General features: G+C 37.9%; 1 long non-coding RNA gene across 2 annotated transcripts in view; it reads right to left on the reverse strand.

Annotated features, from left to right (window-relative positions):
- The window catches only part of LOC137209316 (uncharacterized), a 63,042-nt gene extending 45,651 nt beyond the window's left edge, over positions 1-17,391 (reverse strand). For both annotated transcript variants that reach the window (XR_010935987.1, XR_010935986.1), the window contains exons 1-3: positions 17,241-17,391; positions 11,034-11,128; positions 9,372-9,564 (exon numbers count right to left, since the gene is read on the reverse strand). This is a non-coding gene — a long non-coding RNA (uncharacterized lncRNA). The remainder of the gene's footprint in view (positions 1-9,371; positions 9,565-11,033; positions 11,129-17,240) is intronic.
- Positions 17,392-18,004: the final 613 nt, after the last annotated feature.

Below are 18,004 nucleotides of genomic sequence, written 5' to 3' on the forward strand. Positions count from 1 at the left end.
TCACTTAATGACAGTTACAACATTACGGTGAAGATGTGTATTAGATGTTCAAGCAGAAACTGAAGAGAAAGAAACTTCATTTGGACTTCATAAACAAATGACTAGTGAAGGAATGTCAGCTGCATTACAGTACTGCTTTCCATACTGGCTAACTAAATGATGTGCTCATTAGTTTATTGGGTTAATAAACGAGAGGCTAAAAAGTGTACACGCTCTTAAAGTGAAATATTTACACAGAGCCGAGGAAGACTGACTAATTAGAGTTCGATTTAAACCCTCCGTCTTTTGTAATGATTAATACCATGAGACAATGAAAGAGGAATCAGCTTGTAATTCTGACTCCGCCGGTGACAAACCAAGAGAACTTGGGAAATTCTCTTAACCCGTGGGCCTGCATCTCCTCGTCTGTAAAAGGTAAGATGAAACTGATTCTTGGGGCTCTACCTAGTTCCATGATTCTGTGCCATCAGATAAAAATTCTCAGGGGTTTATATTTGTAACTGAATCTTACATATAATAAAATTGGTCTGGTGTTTTCAAAGTAGTCTTGTAGGATCAAGGTCATGTAAGGACTGAAGTATATCCCGGCCTGAGAAACACTCCAGGGCCAAGACCCATGATATAGCCGCAGTAACTAAATTGCTAAGCTCTCCAAGAAGAATGGGGTTGATGATATATTATCATGAGATATAATAATGTAAATGAAAATACTTTGCAAACTATTTGGGGCTATATAAATGTCGAGCGTTAGGCATTATTATCTTCTCCATTTATTGAGGGACCAACTTACAGAACTGACTTCAACAAGGCCATATAATAAGTCAGGGACAATTTGGAAGAAAATACATCTTTTACTCTGACATTCCTTCCTTTCCTTCATCCCACCAATATTTATGGAGCTGTTTCTAAGTTTAAAGTACCAGTGGGGGAATTAAAGAGGTGTCTAGGACACTACTATTTTCAACAAGTTTGCAATCCAGTAAATACGTATGAAACAGCAGCATCTGTTTTTCTTTAATGATTTTATGTATAGAAGATGATTTTTCTTCACCAGGTTTTAAGCTCTTTGAAGTCCCCCAAAGACTTTTATTTCCTTTGACTACCTTCACTATGTTCAGTAGACGATGGGGCATATTGATCCTAAAAATAGTCTTTGATGGGAAAGTAAAAAATAACCTCTGTGATAGGATTTAGACCCTCTAAGGGGCTAAACAATATAACTTCTTACCATTATTTATGTTTGACGCTTTCTCTAGGGCAACTCAAAAAGACATCTAGACACTTAGGATTCTATAACGTTAGACTGATACTGGACCACTAACAACCAAAAATAATAATACAAAAAATAACAACCAACTTTTACAATAATGAGCTAATAATGATTAGCGCTAATAATGATTAGCACTAGTAATGTGCCAGGCACTGTGGTCTGTGTTTATATTCATTATCTTATTTATTCTCCACAATAATTTTATTAAATTGGAACTGTTTTATTACTCCTGTTTCACAGGTGAACAGACCAAGGTTTAGAGAGGATAACCAAAATCACATGGATCGTGAGGGGCAGAACGAGACACTGAATCTGGTCAGTACAGCTGCCGATACCCCAAGGGGGGTACCATTTCTGGAAGCTGAATCTACCTGATTTACCACACTAAAAAATATCTAGAATTTTAAATCAGTCTAGACCAGTGTTCTCAGTGGAAGACAATTTTGCCACCCAGGGAATATGTGACAGTGTCTGGAGACATCTGTGGATGTCATGACTTCACATGTGCTATAGAAACCAGACGTGATGCTGAACATCCTTCAGATCAGAGCACCACACCCCCAGCCCCCAACAAAGAATGATCTGGTCCAAAATGTCAATAGAGAAAACCCGACCTAGACCTGTCTTTCCATGCCAGGGCAGTTCTGAGGTCAATCAGGGATTCCCTTCTAATGGCTCAGGCACTCATCGCAAAACATGACCTAAAAGGCCAGCACAAGAGCTCAGGGAAACGTAAAGAGGCAGCACATGTTCCCAGAGCTTCTATGAAAGGCAACATGATGTGGAATATTTTTTTCCCAGAGGTAGGAAGAGCATTCTCCTTTGATATGTATTATTTTTTGGTGAAATCTGAAATTTGTAAAGGTTTCATTTATAGTTCATTTCTCCCCAACTACCCTCCACACTTTTCATTAATTTAGAACAATGTCCTATTGTTTTTTAAAATATAAAATCTAGCTGAAGATTATATTGAGCTGCAACTAACACAATACTGTAAATAAACTACTTCAATTAAAAATTTTTTTAAAATTTACAGTGTTTATTCATTTTTAGTACTTTGTTTTAAACATCTTTATTGGAGTATAATTGCTTTACAATGGTGTGTTAGTTTCTGCTTTATAACAAAGTGAATCAGCTATACATATACATATATCCCCATATCTCCTCCCTCTTGCGTCTCCCTCCCACCCTCCCTAGCCCACCCCTCCAGGTGATCACAAAGCACCGAGCTGATCTCCCTGTGCTATGTGGCTGCTTCCCACTAGCTACCTATTTTACATTTGGTAGTGTATATATGTCCATGCCACTCTCTCACTTTGTCCCAGCTTCCCCTTCCCCTTCCCCGTGTCCTCAAGTCCACTCTCTACATCTGTGTCTTTATTCCTGTCCTGCCCCTAGGTTCTTCAGAGCCATTTTATTTTATTTTTTTTTAGACTCCATGTATGTGTTAGCATATGGAATTTGTTTTTCTCTTTCTGACTTACTTCACTCTCCATGACAGACTCTATGTCCATCCACCTCACTACAAAAAATTTCGTTTCTTTTTATGTCTGAGTAATATTCCATTGTATATATGTGCCACAACTTCTTTATCCATTCATCTGTTGATGGACACTTAGGTTGCTTCCAGGTCCTGGCTATTGTAAATAGCGCTGCAATGAACATTGTGATACATGACTCTTTTTGAATTATGGTTTTCTCAGGATATATGCCCAGTAGTGGGATTGCGGGGTCAATGGTAGTTCTATTTTTAGATTTTTAAGGAACCTCCATACTGTTCTCCATAGTGGCTGTATCAATTTACATTCCCACCAACAGTGCAAGAGGGTTTCCTTTTCTCCACACCCTCTCCAGCATTTACTGTTTGTACATTTTTTGATGATGGCCATTTTGATGGGTGTGAGGTGATATCTCATTGTAGTTTTGATTTGCATTTCTCACATGATTAGTGATGCTGAGCATCCTTTCATGTGTTTGTTGGCAATCTGCATATCTTCTTTGGAGAAACGTCTGTTTAGGTCTTCTGCCCATTTTTGGATTGGGTTGTTTGTTTTTTTGATATTGAGATGGATGAGCTGTTTGTAAATTTTGGAGATTAATCCTTTGCCAGTTGCTTCATTTGCAAATATTTTCTCCCATTCTGAGGGTTGTCTTTTGGTCTTGTTTATGGTTTCCTTTGCTGTGCAAAAGCCTTTAAGTTTCATTAGGTTCCATTTATTTTTGCTTTTATTTCCATTTCTCTAGGAGGTGGGTCAAAAAGGATCTTGCTGTGATTTATGTCACAGAGTGTTCTGCCTATGTTTTCCTCTAAGAGTTTTATACTGTCTGGCCTTACATTTAGGTCTTTCATCCATTTTGAGTTTATTTTTGTGTATGGTGTCAGGGAGTGTTCTAATTGCATTCTTTTACATGTAGCTGTCCAGTTTTTCCAGCACCACTTACTGAAGAGGCTGTCTTTTCTCCACTGTATATTCTTGCCTCCTTTATCAGAGATAATGTGACCATATGTTTGTGGGTTTATCTCTGGGCTTTCTATCCTGTTCCATTGATCTATATTTCTGTTTTGTGCCAGTACCATACTGTCTTGATTACTGTAGCTTTGTAGTATAGTCTGAAGTCTGGGCGCCTGATTTCTCCACCTCTATTTTTCTTTCTCAAGATTGCTTTGGCTATTTGGGGTCTTTTGTACTTCCATACAAATTGTGCAATTTTTTGTTCTAGTTCTGTGAATAATGCCATTGGTAGTTTGATAGGGATTGCATTGAATTTGTAGATTGCTTTGGGTAGTACAGTCATTTTTCACAATGTTGATTCTTCCAATCCAAGAACATGGTATATCTCTCCATCTGTTCGTATCATCTTTAATTTCTTTCATCAGTGTCTTATAGTTTTCTGCATATAGGTCTTTTGTCTTCTTAGGTAGGTTTATTCCTAGGTATTTGATTCTTTTTGTTGCAATGGTAAGTGAGAGTGTTTCCTTAATTTTTCTTTCAGATTTTTCATCATTAGTGTATAGGAATGCAAGATTTCTGTGCATTAATTTTGTATCCTGCTACTTTACCAAATTCATTGATTAGCTCTAGCAGTTTTCTGGTAGCATCTTTAGGCTTCTCTATGTATAGTATCATGTCATCTGCAAACAGTGACAGTTTTACTTTTAGAAGTATATAGCTAAAGTCTTGCCTATATTTGAGACTCTTTCCATCTAACAGTTATATGGCCTTATCTATGAGTAGCTAAGATAAATAGCTATGGCAATTTCATGGTAGTTAAAATCACATTTCATAGTAATCTCTAGATTTTCAGGGACCATTAGAGATCCCTGTGTGAATCTTGAAATAATGAAAAGTACATTTTAGCAAATATTTTAGGTATTCTACTATTGCTGCATTGATTTAGAAACACATTTCTAAATCAATTTTTTTCCCTGCAATTTTAACTTGTAATAAAATGAGTCTTAACAAAAGTGCCCTTTGCAATCTAAATGCTTAGTCTGAGTAACAGAGGGCCAAATTGAGAATTAATTAACATTTTGAAGCCATAGTGCTATATTGCTTAATCCTAAATTGTACTTCAAATAGGGATCGATTTCTACACCGGAGCAAAAAAAACCCTATTTTCCCTTTCCATGCTTTTTTTTTTTAATAAAAAATATGGATGGCATGTCTTTAGACAATAAGATTAAATAATGCAATCATTAAATGTTTCTGATGAGGCCATAATAATATCCTATTACAGAATCCATGTTCTCCAAGTCATCTTTAAAACTTTGAGAAAACAATCATTACTGAATAAGGAAGACAGAAAACCAACCAATGCTGAACACATTAGTATAATTTAGTATTCATAAAACTGATAATAGACATCTATTTCTAAAAATCCTTAAAGCACAGGTAATAATGGAGCCAGTCAGCAATTTGCCACTTGCAATTAATCACTCTCTTCATATTCACAACATTCAATTCTTCTTGCTATTTGAGAGAGTAATGATTAATTGATAAAAGTTTAACAAGTGCACTAATAGCAGGTGCTCCTAATTGCAAAGTCTTCAGAATGATTCTCCCCAAACCTACTTTATGTTAATTTTTACAGCATGAGTCATAACACTTTATGATTTTACTTTTAAAACGACTTTTCTTTTAGTCACCCTAATTTAATTAAGAATTTTAACTAGTTACATGTATCAAGAACACCAATGAATTTTAAATTTGTGAGTTTGATTACCATAAGAGATTAACAAGAGGACTCATAAAAATGCACGGCTGCCAATTAGAAGCACCAACACTGTGTAAATTAGAATTTGTTAATTGGTTTAGCAAATGTAAATTCAATTTTTTGAAATTTTATGAACTGAAACATTGATTATATTCTTGTGAGCCTCCAGAAATATCTTATTAGTAATGGTATTTGTTTCAGCAGTTCCTGAGATTATGCTTGTATTTTAGCCATAAATATTTCTATTTCATTTATTTCAAAAATATCTGATTATAGAATTCATTTTTCATCCACACATGTTTGCCCCTCACCATCTACACTATTAAATGAATATTTAAGTACACATTTTTCTTTCATCTGTCTTTCCTCTCAGCAAAACAGATAAAATATGCATTCAAGGTAAGGTTTGTTACTTTGTACTATAATACTAAAGTGCATGTAATTAATTTAGTTTCCTTAAACACTATGTGTTTATGACAAAACCTAAAGATGCTTTTTACAAAGACGAATACTGAAACAGCATTTCAGGTGTGTAGATTAATACTGTTTGCCTCTAGGAAACAGACCCAGGAATCTTGTATTCTATAATTAGAAGAGGAGCAGAAGCTGTACTTCAGTATGCATTGTGGAATGGCAGGGTCTCTTAGCAATGTAAGATTAAAATCCATTCTCAGCGACATACAGACACAGTCTGAGCACTAACCTCCCATCAGTCACTCCCAGGCTGAATTGCAGTCAAGAAAACTGAGGGCAGAATTGAGGACAGGCCTAAAATACTCTTATGGCAGAGTCTACATTACTGTAAGTGAGGAGCTGGGGAAACGGTGCATTGGATTGTTCTGTGAACTCAGCACTCCATCTTCCAGATAATGTGACTCGTTTGATAGTAACCACAAACACCCTCACTTGGCCCCTTAACTACTCCTACCCCTCCCAGAAATGTTTTTGAAAATCACAATGCATGATAATCTCTCCTGAAGGCTCCAAATTTAGCAGAAAATTATTTGGCTGTTCAAAACCTCTTGCATTAATGCATTATCCTAAATTAGTGTAATTAGATTATTCTATCCATGATTAGCTCCCGAAAGGGATAAAACACAGGATGAGACCAGACGGAAAAGGAATCATGAACTCAGTGCCTTCCCCTTTTATCAATGTGGGTAGGAAAGGACTTGACATTTACAGAGAACACGCCTCCTGCGTATAGTTCCTCATCATCTTTAAGCAGGAACTGGGACCCACACAGCCAGATACGGGAACCAAGTAGCAGAAGGAAAGCATCTGACCTGGGAGGGATCCTGCAGGAACTCAGGGTTAAAAGAGATGGAGTTCCTAGAAGTCAGCTGGGTCACAGGAGCAGAGCAGTCCCTGACCGCCAAGAAACAGGGTGGCTTTGATTTTTCACCCAGATCCCGTCCTCCTTGTTACACTCACCCTTCCCCAACATGATCTTCATGTTATACTAGTTTAAACGAAAAAAAAAAAAAAGTGGAAAACCACCTCAATTTCCAAAAACCAAAGATTGTTTAATAAATTTAGATATTAGGGGACTATTATGCCATTATTAAAATAATAATGAAGACATAAATAGAGAGAGACATGGAAATATGTTCACTACTTCTTAATTCATTGGTTCACTGAATATTGTTGCCTGCTTGTTATGTGTCAGGCTCTGATCTGTTTCAGCAGTAAAGAAAACAGTGAGAGATTCAAAAAATTAAAAACTAAACAAGTACATAATGTAATTTCAGGAATGATCATTGCTCTGAAGAAATATAAGGCAGGGGAAGGAATGGGGGGAGTATGGGGGAATGACACTTGAATAGATAAAGAGCTAAGACCATTCCCAGCAGAGGGAAAAGTCAGTGTGAAAGCTCAGAACTGGGAGTAAGAAGGCCAGACACATGGGGGGGAAGAAAGCCTGAGGCTGAAAAGGAAGCAGAATGAGAGGTGGGACAAAGAGTAAAGATTGCAATGGTGGCCGCAAACTGGAGATGCTCTAGCGCCCTCATTTAGCTATCCTTTCCCAGGATGGTTCCCAGAAAGGAACCATCACCTGCCCCGAGCTGGTGGTAGTCCTGGGTGTAAGAAGGCATCTCTGGATGCTGTGCTCTACACGTGTTAATAACCAGGGGTGTCGAATGCGTTTGTCTCCTACCCAGTGGAGAGAGTGCAAGGACGTCTGCACCCTAAATATGTGCAACTAAAAATAAAACACTGTATAGGCCAGACGGATACATCTGTGGGCTGTATGCGGCCTTTGGGCTGGAAGTTTTTTCCCCCATTTTAAACCCATTTAGTGAACGTTCCAGGACTGATTGTGCTGGAGGAATTGGGAAAACGTGTGTTGCAGTCTAAGGAAATTCCTTGAGCAGGAGACTTTCTCTGGGAGCAGGCCAACTTTCTGATACATTGCCCTTTTCCCTCTTTTCTAGATGTACCCTGGGACATCTTCTCTAGTAACAGAAGCCCGCTGTAAGTTTCACCGCTTTGAAGCTCCCCTCATAATGTGGTATTGGTAAACTTTATGGTCTGCTCCTAGCCAATACAGGGACTCTTAACTCTCAACTCTCCAGTTGAGGTATTTTGGGGGAGTCCTGGGCAAAACCATGCCACTTGAAGCTACAATTTCTTAAGCTATTAATAAGGAGAATAATATTTACCTTTCCCACAGGGCAGTGTGATGGTTGATTAGTAAGTGCTTAAAGGATGCTTTGAAGATTACAAGTGTCAGCTATTACAGTGATTATTATTAGCTGATCCTACAATCCAGAATTAAAATGAGCACCAGGTTACAGCTGACTCTTTCATCTTCTGTACACACGTTCTATCCACCGGAGGAATTAAATTTAAGCCCAGCATAATTAATTAATGTTTATAAAGCATGTTTTTAGTCTCAGCTGCTCTAAGTGCCGAGCGCAGTTATAAGAAACACCACAGCTTTGGTGTGAACCTTGTAGTAATATTACATTCTGATTGACTTCATTTACATCACAGATCAAGTACTCAGGGGCTCATTTCTACTTTCTGTGCAGTGCCCAGCAGCCTGCTGGCATATCATAACTATCCAATAAAAGCAGAAATAAAGTTGTAATCTCCTTTCCTTTTCTCTTGATTTGTCTTTACATATTAAAAAAAAAAGTAGACTAGATAGGAAAAAAGATGCTCTCTTATTTTTGGCAAAAGATGACTCAAAATCTTTGCTAATGGGAATATGGAATCTTCTTTCTCCTGCCTACCAATCAGGAAAATGAAAATTATTTACTCCGGGATGTCTGGTTGTATCACTCTTAAATCATTTATAGTCCACTAAGTGCTTTGAATAATGGAGGAGCTAGGAGGGCCCCTGATTTAATTTGATCTCCTGTGTTTCTTTAGTATCTTTGTGCTTTCTTACATTTAGAGGAATAGCACGGAAGAGAGAGTTAAGAATGATTTTTTTTTTTAAAGAAAGCTATTAAAAGCTTTTACAAGCTTTAATAAAACCTCTCTGCATGCAGGAAGGCCAAATCTCCAGGGATTCGGAAAAAGGCACCCTCAAAGTTAAACATTTGAAGAGCAAACTAAATTCATGACTTTAACATCACTTCCTTTCTTCTCTCACCCTTATCCTCCTTGTAAGATACAACATTGGGTCAGCACATTCTTTAACCCCAAATCTCCAAGAGATTGCAGTATCAAATTATAACAGCACATATTTGTCTGACATTTCAGTTTATAAAATTCATATGTACTGGTTTTCTATTGCTGCCGTAACAAATGACCATAAATTTACTGGCTTAAAACAGCAACTTATTATTTCATAGTTCTGTAGGTCAAAAGTATAGGCACAGGTTGGATTAGCTGGTTCTCTGCATCAAGTTTCACAAGGCTGAAATCAAGGTACCTGTAGGGCTGTAGTCTTTTCTTGAGGCTCTGGGGATGTATTCACTTCCAAGCTCATTCACTGTTGCTGGCAGAATTCAGTTCCATGTGGCTGTAGGACTGTGGTACCCGTTTCTCTGAAGCTGTTGGCCAGGGATTATTCTCTAGTTTCACCGGCCACCCACACTCCTACACTAACGGCTTGCTTTCTCCGTCTGCGAAGACAGAAATGGTAGATCAACGCCTTTTCAAGCTACGAGTCTTTCTGATCTCACCTCTGCCTCATCGCTTGTCTGCTTCCCACCTGAGAAAATTCTCCTCTTTTAAGGGCTCATGTGATTAGATTGGGCACAGCTGGATAATCCAGAATCTCACCATATCAAGGTCTGTAACCTTCATTATATCTCAAAGTCTTTTTTGCCTTGTAACATAACATATTCACAGATTCCAGGGATCAAGGCATGGACATCTTTGGGGATAGGACATCTTTCTGCCTATTATTTCATGGAATTATTCTACTAGGCAAGGAGAACACTATTATCCCAGTGTTACAGATGAAGAAATGCAGGATCTCAGTAGTATAAGTGATTTAACCCAGATCACAGAGCAAGTAGATGGCAGAATCCAAGAGTAATGACTAAAGTCTTTCTGTTATTTTCAGTTATTCTTTGCTTTCAATACATATTTAAAGGGTGCTTTTTAAGAGTCAGGTTTTGTACTAAGCCTGGGAATAAAGGGGTGAAAACTGAAATTTCTGCATTCAAGAGGTTCACAATCTTCCAGGCTAAACTGACAAATATACAAGCCATCTTAATACCGTTTGTAAAGGCTTAATAAAGAACACAGAAAGAGCACAATCTCAGGGAAGGAAATGAGTGGGCATTAGGAAAGACTTCCTGAAAGAGGTGATCCTTGAAAAGGCTTTTCAAGAACGAGTAGGAGATCATCAATTAGATATCCAGGGTTTAGTGGGAAAAGCAGGTGCAAAGTCTTTGTGGCAAGAAAGTCTAGGGCTCCTTTAAGAGCCGGCAAATGGGAGAAAGGGCACAGGTGAAGAAGAATTAACAGTATTTTTTTAAAAAAATACTCCCCTTCCCACCATGGAAAGGAACAGTTGAAGCATTTGAGCCAGGTTTGACCTAATCTAATGAACATTTTAGAAAGGTATAAAATGAGGAGATTCAATTAAATGGAAGCTGAGATGCTGAACAACAGTGACCATCATATTCAAGGCACTTGTTAATATTTTGAGGTTTAAAAATACAAATTAAACATTTGTCCTTAAATTTTTTCATCTTCTGTCAGAACTCTTTTGGTTGCAAGGAGCAGAAAGCCAATTCAAACTAACTTTGGCCAAAGAAGGAGAATCTATTGATAATCACAGGGATAAATGGTTTCAAGCCAAGCTGGATGCCGGAGCTCAAATTATGTCATTAAGGGTCTGTCTCCACCTCTGACTTCTGACCTTCTCTTACTGGACTCATTTCAGAGAGCTTTCTTTCATGTTGTACCAAAGATGACCAGCACCAACTCTAGGTTTACATGGACTTTACAAGTAATAATCCCAGAGAAAAGAGCATGTCGTGTCTCCCAGCATCCTTATGATTCAGAAAAAGGGTTTGGTTTACCCATGCCCAGCCATGGACCACTATGTTCACAGGGATAGGGTAAGTCAATAGCTTACCTGAGTTATACATCCACCTCTGTAGTAGAAAAAGTGGAACCATCCTCATGTGTTGGAGTTGGGGTATTTTTTGAAATAGGGAAATGATAGATTTTCTGAAATAGAGAATGGTAGGTGAATATATCAGATCTCTATTACACCAGTGCCTACAAATCACCTGAGGATCTTGTTAAAATGCAGATTATGATTCAGTAATGTTGGGGTAAGATCTGAAATTCCGTATTTTTAACGAGCTCCCAGGTAATACTGCTGCTGCTGCTGCATGGACCACATTTTTTTTTTTTTTTTTTTTTTTTTGCGGAGCACAGGCTCTGGACGCGCAGGCTCGGCGGCCATGGCTCACGGGCCCAGCCGCTCCGCGGCATGTGGGATCTTCCTGTACCGGGGCACGAACCCGTGCCCCCTGCATCGGCAGGCGGACTCTCAACCACTGTGCCACCAGGGAAGCCCCATGGACCACATTTTGAGCAGCAAAGCACTATACTATTGAGGGAGCCAAGGTCAGCATGTGGAAAGATATAACCATAATAATAAAAAGTACAAATGGTAATTCAAGATGATGACAGAAGACATGTGGAAAAAGGGAACGTCACACAAACTGTAAAGGCCATAGGTAGCTTAGGATTTCAAAGAAGAGAGGGTTAAGCTACATCAGCAGTTTTCAAACCATGGTCTGCAGTTTGACATGGGACCTTTTCAAGAGGTCCATGAGGTCAAAACTGTTTTTTAATGATAATCCTAAGATGTTACTTGACTCTTTCCTGTTAGCACATGTAGTAATGGTGTAAAAGCAATGATGAATCAAACAGCTGGCACCTGGGCATGAATCAAGACGGGGCATCAATTGTATAGTATTTATCATGGCCATGTTCTCATGAAAAGAAAAGAAAACAGCACTTTCATTTAAGAATGACCTCAATGAAGCAGTAAAAAGTATTAATTTTTATGAAAGCCCAAGCCCGGATTTTTTTTTTTTTTGCGTTACGCGGGCCTCTCACTGTTGTGGCCTCTCCTGTTGCGGAGCACAGGCTCCAGACGCGCAGGCTCAGCGGCCATGGCTCACGGGCCCAGCCGCTCCGCGGCACGTGGGATCTTCCCGGACCGGGGCACGAACCCGCGTCCCCTGCATCGGCAGGCGGACTCTCAACCACTGCGCCACCAGGGAAGCCCTCAAGCCCGGATTTTATTCAGTCTTTTTAATACTTTGTGTGGTAAAATGGGAATTACACATAGAACAATTCTGCTGCATCCCAAAGTAGAATGGTGTCAGGAGGAAAAGCACTTGTGTGATTGTTTGAGTTATAAGCTGAAGTAGCCACTTTTTTTTTTAAATGGAAAACATTTATTACTTGAAAAAGTGACTAGCAGATAAACTATAGTTATTCTAACTTGGGTATTTGAACATTTTCTTAAAAATAAACAAGTAAACCTACTTCAAGAAAAGAAATGATAGCATTCATTTTTAATGATAAAGTTTGAGCTCTCAAGCAAAATTAGAACTTCTGAAAATGTTTATCAGTCACCATGAGCTTCACAGCATCTCAAGTTTTAAAGGCTTTTCTGATGAGAATGAAGCTATATTAATAAATGTGATTTTTTCCACATTGCTGTGTCATCATCTGGGTGGTTTACATAATTCAGTGACTCAAATTTTCCAGATGGCCAATGCATAGTGTTACAAAACTATGCATGGGTAAAACACCCAATGAAAGTGCAAGACAGACCTATAGATTTAACTATAACATGTACAAAAATACCATTGATATGGTTTCAGATTCCATATTGCAATAAACCTGTAACAAACTACCACTTCTTAGGTTTGAGTGTAGCATCAAAGAAGAATATCCAGAAATGTCAAAAAAAAGCTATTAAAATATTCTTCCCATTTCAAACTATATAGTGTATCCGTGAGGGCCAGATTGTTTTCTTGTACTTCAACCAAACATATATTGCAGCAGACTGAATGTGGTAGGTGACATAAAAACTCAGCTATACTCTCTGAAATCAGACATTAGAGGGATTTGTAAAAATGTGAAACAAAGTCACTCTTGTCACTAATGATTTTATTTATCTATGGCTTTGGAAAATATAGTTATTTTTTCCTAAAAGGATGTCATTTATTTTAGCATGTGTTTGATTTAATGTTATTTTTAATGGCATAAAAATAGAAATTAAAAAAATTTTCCATTTCAAGTGTTCTAATTCTGTAAATATTTATTGATATAATCCACGTACAAAAAGCTCTTGGGGTTCTTAATAGTTTTTGAGAGTGTGAAGTGGTCCTGAGACTAAAAAGCTTGTGAATTACTAAGCCAGGCTTATCAGAAAAACTTAAGATTGCTAGTTTTTTACTGCGATTGAATTATGGGTATATCATAATAGAGCAAAAGCATGGATCCTCCCTCTTAGAATAAGCTTCTGTCATCTAGTTGGGCAGAAGCTTAGGTCGTTTCTTAGATATGCTATTTGGAATAGAATCTATGCTTTTAGAATCTATCAGACAAAAAATAAAACAACCTCCCCCAAACACCCTTAAGTAAATGTAGTTGGTCTTATTTAAATGCCACTGAATAGAATGCGGCATTAATATTTGTCCCTTTGTTTAAAATGTGATTCTTCAAAATAAAGTTTAGAGATCAAGTCTCTCACATTTTTGAAATAAATGCTATCTGGCAGGGCTTCCATTTGTCCTAGTCTTTCTATTGCTTTCTGGGATGTCAAAACACCCTTAAACAGCTCTTTAGGGTTAGAAGTTCTCTTTTTTTTTTTGGCACTTTGCCTTCCCTTCTAATGCTACTAAAGGTTGGATCATTAGAAAGTTGACCGATAGATGTATTCCACCCAAGGTTATCACCTCAAGATGAGGTTATGAAACTCCTTATATCGATAGCCATACTTCTTCTACCTGAAAATAAAGCTTTAGAAAAATAAAACTTCAGGGCTCCGTACAACAAGGCTTGTACCACTTATGATATTCCAAGTAATTTTCGAGATGCTTTACAAATGTTGATCCATTTAAATCTTGTAACAATCTTATGAAGGGACAATGAAATTGAAGAACATAGAGGTTAAGTTACTCATTCAAGGTCACACAGCTGTTGCATGAGAGTCCAGAGAGTCCAGACAATCTGACTTCAGACGTGTGTCATTAACCAGGATAGTATGCTGAAATAGTGCTTTAATTGGGGATAATTTTAAAAATAACATTTCAAATGAAGAGTTGCTCAATTTTGGTGGACATAATCTTAATTAAATTTACTTGTGCTTTGGACAAATACGCTTATGCTTATAAAACTTCTGAGAAGAGATTCAGGAGCAACTGAAGGCACAGGGGATAGAAGCTGCAATGATTTGGAGTTGCCAGAAATCTAGCTACGCTGCTCAAACTCTGCCAGGAAAATACCCAAGAATGGCAGAAGTATGATAACCCTGGTTCTCTGGTACTAGTGACAAATGCCTTTGAAATTTCATGCTTTCTTTTGTAAATGTTCTTGAATTCTGCAAACTATAATACTATATTTTAATACAAAAATCATGTTTTAAATGACTCCTCATTGAAAATAAATGAGGCTCTAAGAAGACCCAGTTACTACAAGTCTTTGTTGCTTGAAGTGGTTCCTACCATACTGTCCCAATCTTAGAGAAGCCCGGCTCCATAGAATACTTTTGGAAGGCCCTGGAGGATTATCTCCTTCTTGCATCTCTTTTTCATGCACTATTGTCCAGGAACTCTGTACAAGTCCGAACTTGGTTACATAGCTCTAAAATAAAATGACAGTAAGAGAGTGCAGGGAGCAGCGGGGGCGGGGGGGGGGGGGGCGGGTACTCTGTAAGCTCTATAAGTTTGGCAAAGCCATTGAATGGTCCCCCTTTCATTGTTCCTTTTAATTTAAACCCATAGTTATGGAGTCAAATATCTAAAGAGACAAGGCAGGCAACAAGAATGAATGAACCAAGCCAGGTAGGAAATGCTGGGGACTCGCGCACATGTGCTATTTAATGTGGGCTGCACCACACACCTCCAGCCCAGTAAGAATGGGTCCAGATTTGCCAGGTATCCTGATTTTTTTTTTTTTTTTTTGCGGTACGCGGGCCTCTCACTGTTGTGGCCTCTCCCGTTGCGGAGCACAGGCTCCGGACGCGCAGGCCCAGCGGCCATGGCTCACAGGCCCAGCCGTTCCGCGGCATGTGGGATCTTCCCGGACCGGGGCACGAACCTGTGTCCCCTGCATCGGCAGGCGGACTCTCAACCACTGTGCCACCAGGGAAGCCCTAAAATATTTTTAATTTTAGTAAATAATTCCATTTTCTAAAATATGTGGCCAACCAAAAGAGTTTCAGGCCTATGCTATACATTCTTTAATGTACAGCATTGAAAATATTAAAAATATTTTATTAAATTTCTATGATTTCTATAAAACCATTATTCACACTTTATTAAATTTCTATTCTAAATTTCTAGTATTTCTATTATCTATTAAACTTCTATTATTATCGACAGTAAAATATTTTTAATTTTAGTAAATAATTCCATCTTATAAAATACGTGGCCAACCAAAAGAGTTTCAGACCTTTGGCCTATGCCGTACATTCCTCCCAGAAACCCCATAAATGTTCAACATTCACAGTGCACAACTGTATATGTCTTTGGTTGGAAGATGGATACTCTCTGGCAGTGTGTGTTTCAGGGACAGTGTGAGAAGAGAAACTTTTGTCCTCTGATCATATTAAAGTTTTTGTTTCTTCCTACTTACAAGTCCCAAGAGGGAGAATTAAGATGACTCTTCTTAAATAGGATAAAAAATGACCTCTTTATCACGTTTATGGTATTATCCTCTGAGGATCACACATTTCTTTTGCTCTTTCTTTAGCGTAAAAGGGGAACAACTGTTTCCCGTCCTCTGAAAAAGTCTTTTTGTATTTTGAAATAGTTATTAAGGCTCTCCTTGCTCACATCTTTGCTCTCTTCAGACAAAATAACCCCACATCCTTCAACATTTCCTCAAGGATTTCTTTTCTTCTTAAATTTTAATTATTTTCATTATAGACCTCTGGACCCTCTCCCAAGGCTCCCATATCTTGCTTATTATGTGGTCACAGTGGAATGACTTGTCCTCATAAAATCTCAGCCAAAACTAAGTACAGATAGAAGATTATTTGCAGTTACTACATGTTATGTCTTTGTGTGACTGTCAAATGGCATTGCATCTCTGACCAATACGTTAACCTGTAATCTGCTCCAAGCCCCGTATCATTTCCAAAGTTTTTATGCGTAGCCAGTTTTCTTCTTATTCTCATGACATAATTTGTGACTTTTACTGCCTTATCGTTCATCCTATGTACTTTTCTTTCTGTTTACTCTTTTCTCTAGACCCAGAGTGCTGGAACTTTAATGCCAACATCTACATAGTGCCCAGTATACAACAGGTCCTTAAGATATGTTTACTGAGTGAAATAACTCAAAATACGATTTAGGCAATATTCCCACTAAAAAAATTTTATTGAATCTAGTAGAAATTTCTGGTACCTTTTTCAAAACTTGACTAAATTTCTGGATTCTCTTTAGAGAAAGATCTGTGTATAAGTCTTGGCCCTTGATTCTTAATAGCTATTTGACTTGGATAAGTTATTTAAATTCCTTAAGCCTTTGTGTCTAACCTATAAAATATGCATAATAGTATCTATCTCAAGTTACTGTGACATTTATATGAGACACTGCATGTAAAATAATTGGAAGTGTTCTTAGTATATAATAAATCCCCCCCAAGATGCTAGATTAAGAAAAATATACTATCCCAAAGAGAGTTCTATATCTGAATAAGTTAAAGAAGAGATTATTTCATCTCAAGTTTTCCCTTCTAAAAGGTCTTATGCTGGAAGTTATTTCTGGACTCTGAGAATTCTTGTTCATGGTATTCTCTCTTGACACTTCACTTTCTCATCTTTCTGCTCAAATTGAACACAAGCATAAATGTTTAGTCCCAGTAAAATACTCACTACACAATGTTAGCATCTCAAAATCATCAGTAGTTTTAGTTTCATCTTTTCCTATATCTTCATGAGCTAAAAATCTAAATGGAAGATAAGAGTCCAGTGACACAAAAAGAAATTGTATAACTGCTATTGAAATACTTTAAGGAAGAATAAAATATTTGAGCATTCAAAGAAGACGCCTGGTCCCAATGCAAGGAAAGAAGCAGGTCTTACCCAGACTGTGCTCCAAAGAAGGTGCTGGATAAGTGTCTCTTGGCTGATGGTGGTGGTGATGGTAGTGGTGGTGTTGAAGTCGTGGACAAGTTCCCATGTCACAGAAAACAGGGTGCAGCCACTAGAGGAACAACAGAGTGTTAAGTATCCCAGTGAGTATCAGACGATGGCAAATCTTTAGGAATGACGGGAGAAGTAAGAGGAAATGACAGTACAGAAGTGACTCACAGCAACAGGAATGTAACGAGCCGTCAGACTTCATGGATGTTAAAATTCACAGTTCTAAAATGGTCACCAACTTAACTCCTGAAGTGTGTGTCTCAGCAGAAATTGTAGTTTAAAGTGAAGATTTACAGTTTCTTTAGCAGGAGGTGAATTGCTTAGGAACAAAACTTTTATAAGGCTTATTAGTTGTCAACAAATAATAGCATTTAGGCATGTCATCTGTTAGCACAAGTGGCTATAAGGTGATAACTCACATAAAGTTTATATTAAGCTTAGGATTCATTAGAAGAATTTTTGTAATCCAGTTGACCTTGCAAGCAATTTTCATTTTTAGCCACTACAGTAAATCATTTCATTTCCTACTCAGAACTACTTCAAAATTATAATGTGTCCCAAGGACACACTGAACTTTATTTTTATACCTGCCCAGTTTTACCTTTTCCATGAAAAAGGTCGTTGACAATGAGATAAATAAAATCATAAGATCCTATAATCATCACTACTACTATTAGGCTCACTGATGAGGATACATGAAATAA

This window comes from Pseudorca crassidens, chromosome 16, assembly GCF_039906515.1.
Source record: "Pseudorca crassidens isolate mPseCra1 chromosome 16, mPseCra1.hap1, whole genome shotgun sequence".
Lineage (NCBI taxonomy): Eukaryota > Metazoa > Chordata > Mammalia > Artiodactyla > Delphinidae > Pseudorca > Pseudorca crassidens.